The following is a 5,000-nucleotide window of genomic DNA, read 5'->3' on the forward strand; positions in this document are numbered from 1 at the left end:
TCTGTTGAACAGGTGATATGTTTTACCGTTGTTATTGAGCTTAAGGTATTTAATATTTTATTCATTACCTTTGTACAGTTTATTTATTTTCCTAACCGGGCTACTTTCTCTGTTGAAATCCTTAGTTTTGTAGCGTTCTGCTTTACCCATCAATAATAATAATGATAATGATAATGATAATGATAAGGATAAGGGTAAGGATGATGATGGTGATGGTGATAAAATCAATAACAATGATAATATTGATAATAGTAATATTAATAACAATAATCCCTTCCATGAAGAAAGTCCATTTGAATCCTTCATTGCATTAGATTTTAGTCTTCCGGCGGCAATGGTTTCCTCCAAATTTTTTGTAGAATTTCTGTTATCCTTGTTTTACCTTTAATGTTGTTTTTCTCATTTTACCATCGCCTTTTGACATTTACCTTCTAATACACCGGAAAAAGAACCACTCCTTATCAACCATTCGATTACAATTTTATTACCTTTCCATCCTACAATATTTGAGATTGTTCTCATTGCATTTTCAATGTCTTTCTCCACCAAAATTCTCCGTTCAGTATGAACCATATCCATTCTTGCTGCGGCCTTTCCTCTGCATTTAGGAGGCACTTTAAATATTCTGTACCATAACATGATTGGAGTCTATTTAGATGTATCTCTATTCGTTTGTGTTATTAATTCATTATTAACAGCTGTCCCTGCATTTAATTATTTCAGAGCCACTTTTTACCCTAAACCTTTCTTTCATTTTCATTAAAAACATTGTTCTAAACCATTGATCACATTATTGAACATCTCGAGGCTCCTCGTCCCCTTTTTGGTACTCATTATTTTTTAATATAGCTAACTTTCAAACTTCTTTTTGGTTTATCAGTTCGGTTATTTCTTGCCAAACTTGCTTGTTTCAATGACGTTCATAAACAATTTTGAGTTCTTCCACTCCTATTATAACAATATTAAAGTGTCCCTCTTACTTCAGTGAAGTAGGGATTAATTAGATCAAGCTACTTATCTTTATGCCATTGCATTCCTCAACTTTACTTTCCATCTCGGCGAACACTTTTGTCACTTATTCTTCCTTCCCAAATTTTCTTATGAACGTGCATCTTTTGAAACTATGTATTTCCAGCAGTCAATCCCCTTTTGGGACACATTCCCACAAGAGTCTTTCCTACTTTCAACCAATTTAATCAATCAAACTAGGTAATTAGGCAAACTTAACTATGTGCCATGAACGTTAAGTAAACCCCTTACCTTGAATTTCTTTTCATTGGTTGCATTTATGAATGTTCAGTGTTTTGTCCATATATCTTTACTTGAATTCTGTTGTATCTCCTCTAAATGATTTATAACTGTTCAATAGATTTATTAGCACTGTATCGTAGTTATTAAATAATTTCGATGATATAAAGGTCCCGTTAGAATTGAATATTTTTAAGTAATCCTCCAAATTCATTGTGCTTATATATCCTTTAAATCACTTAACTCAGCATTTTCGTATCAATTTTTATGACTATTAACCAATCAAATATATTTTACCTAAGGAAAATATATGGACACTACTTTTTGCACTATTATCATGATAATTGTTATTAAGGATATTAAGATACTAATATCCGAATGGACGATATTGCATTTGTTCAGAATTACTGGAGAATTTCTAAAATGCAATTTGGGGAACTTTCATTATTAATGTTTTCTGAAACGTGTATAATTATTTCGAGTCCTGATATCGATATTACAATTGTTAATTGCGTGATAAATCTGTATTCCCTGCGTAAGTGTAAGAGATATATTTATTACATTTTACAACGACCTCGGTTTTTATATAATAATAATAATAATAATAATAATAATAATAATAATAATAATAATAATAATAATGTTTATTGGACAAAAAATATTTACATACAAAGATTTACAAAAAGAAAAAAAGACTCAGTCCAAGCTTGGTAATAACTACAGCACAACTTATGAATCGCCACAAGAAAGTGATTAGGATCGATAATGATCAGTGGACGTTGTAGCCTTGCATCCTGCAAAGAACGCACTATCAACAACAAATGATCGAAAGAAACTCAAATTATACGAACAATGGCTCTTTGGGAATTGCGCAAAATTAACCCGGATGACGCGCATCATGTGAGGTTGCGCAGTGACAAACAGCATCCTTCCTCGCCCATTGTAATGGCTAACCACCAGAAAACTAGTCTTGATAATAGGGTTAACCTAAACTAGCCTTTATTTACATATGCTGACGTCAATATCTTTGCGTAAATAAACACCAAGCTAGCACGTAGGCGTCTACTTTTTGCCCGTGAACAATTCTCTTAATTAACTGTGTGTTCTCGTGAATATTCACGCGTTTTAGTAACAGGAAAGCTTATCACCATGAATTAAGTTCAGGAATGTGGTAAAGCAAACATAACAGGAGTGACCTTTCTCCTAGCAAATATGAGGGTCACGAAACAGCTGTTGCATTACAGCTCTCTCTCTCTCTCTCTCTCTCTCTCTCTCTCTCTCTCTCTCTCTCTCTCTCTCAGATTACGCGGCTAAACACACCTTCATATATATATATATATATATATATATATATATATATATATATATATATATATATATGTGTGTGTGTGTGTGTGTGTGTGTGTGTGTATATAATATGTAATATATATATATATATATATATATATATATATATATATAATATGTAATATATATATATATATATATATATATATATATATATATATATATATATATATATATATATATATATATATATACCTGTGAGTGTATATATATCATAATCATCATCATCAGCCATTACTAATCTACTGCAGAATAAATGCCTCAGACATGTCCTACAACTCGCGTTTGTTTATGGTCTTTTTGTGCCAGTCTACGCCCGCAAAGGTCCTTAGTTCGTCGATCAACCATCTCCTCTTCCTTCCTCTGCTTTTACAATCTCTAGGGACCCATTCTGTTATTCTTAATGTCTGCCATTCTTATTATATGTCCTGTCCATGTTCAGTTTATTTTTCTTACGAGTTTTTAGGATATCCTCCTCTTTAGTTTGCTCTCGTATCAATGTTGCTTTTTGCTGTCTCTTAGTGTTATCGCCATTCTTATTCTTTCCATAGCTCTTTGAGTTGTCCCTAGTAGCATTTTACTTTTCACAGTCTCATTTTGTTTACCAAATGCACTCCATCTTATGCTTATCCTTCTTTTAATTTCGGTCTCGTGTCCTGGGGAGACACATAGGGTGGTATTCATAAAAATGAAGAATATCCTTGTAAAAGCATAAGGTAGAAGTACAAGGTAATTCTCTGAAGCAAAAGATAGAAGTATAAGCAAATCTTTCTTTCCATATTCATAATGATTACCTTTTACTTGCGAGGATATCCTCCAAGCAGAAGTAAAAGGTTGACTCGTGTTTCGGGAGCGCTTAGTTACATGTTGGAACTTGTAAGATTTCATTTGTGCTGTCAAGATAAGAAAGAGTTTAGTATTTATAATACGTATTTAATGCCCTGTTTTTACTTGTATTTAATTAGGTTTACGCATCAGAAAGAACACAGACGCCGCCGCGCCTTCCCCAAAGCCTTGCTGGCGACATCTATCCCCCACCCCTTGCATTAGAAGTTCTTTGACCTCTTTTTAGCTCCCCCACCCCTTGCATTAGAAGTTCTTTAACCTCTTTTAAGATCCCACACCCCTTGCATTAGAAGTTCTTTGACCTCTTTTTAGCTCCCCCACCCATTGCATTAGAAGTTCTTTGACCTCTTTTTAGCTCCCCCACCCATTGCATTAGAAGTTCTTTGACTTCTTTTTAGCTCCCACACCCCTTGCATTAGAAGTTCTTTGACTTTTTTTTAGCTCCCACACCCCTTGTATTAGAAGTTCTTTGACCTCTTTTTAGCTCCCACCCCTTGCATTAGAAGTTCTTTGACCTCTTTTTAGCTCCCACACCCCTTGTATTAGAAGTTCTTTGACCTCTTTTTAGCTCCCACACCCCTTGTATTAGAAGTTCTTTGACCTCTTTTTTAGCTCCCACACCCCTTGCATTAGAAGTTCTTTGACCTCTTTTTTTTAGCTCCCACACCCCTTGCATTAGAAGTTCTTTGACCTCTTTTTTAGCTCCCACACCCCGTGCATTAGAAGTTCTTTGACCTCTTTTTAGCTCCCATACCCCGTGCATTAGAAGTTTTTTGACATCTTTTTAGCTCCCCCACCCCTTGCATTAGAAGTTCTTTGACCTCTTTTCAGCTCCCCCACCCCTTGCATTAGAAGTTCTTTGACCTCTTTTTAGCTCCCACACCCCGTGCATTAGAAGTTCTTTGACATCTTTTTAGCTCCCCCACCCCTTGCATTAGAAGTTTTTTTACCTCTTTTTAGCTCCCCCACCCCTTGCATTAGAAGTTCTTTGACCTCTTTTTAGCTCCCCCACCCCTTGCATTAGAAGTTCTTTGACATCTTTTTAGCTCCCCCACCCCTTGCATTAGAAGTTCTTTGACCTCTTTTTAGCTCCCCCACCCCTTGCATTAGAAGTTCTTTGACCTCTTTTTAGCTCCCCCACCCCTTGCATTAGAAGTTCTTTGACCTCCTTTTAGCTCCCCCACCCCTTGCATTAGAAGTTCTTTGACCTCTTTTTAGCTCCCCCACCCCTTGCATTAGAAGTTCTTTGACCTCTTTTTAGCTCCCACACCCATTGCATTAGAAGTTCTTTGACCTCTTTTTAGTTCCCGCACCCCTTGCATTAGAAGTTCTTTGACCTCTTTTTAGCTCCCCCACCCCTTGCATTAGAAGTTCTTTGACCTCTTTTTAGCTCCCACACCCCTTGCATTAGAAGTTCTTTGACCTCTTTTTAGCTCCCATACCTCTAGCATTAGAAGTTCTTTGACCTCTTTTTAGCTCCCACACCTCTAGCATTAGAAGTTCTTTGACTTCTTTTTAGCTCCCACACCTCTAGCATTAGAAGTTCTTTGACTTCTTTT

The sequence above is a fragment of the Palaemon carinicauda genome, chromosome 4 (assembly GCF_036898095.1).
Source record: "Palaemon carinicauda isolate YSFRI2023 chromosome 4, ASM3689809v2, whole genome shotgun sequence".
Classification (NCBI taxonomy): Eukaryota; Metazoa; Arthropoda; class Malacostraca; order Decapoda; family Palaemonidae; genus Palaemon; species Palaemon carinicauda.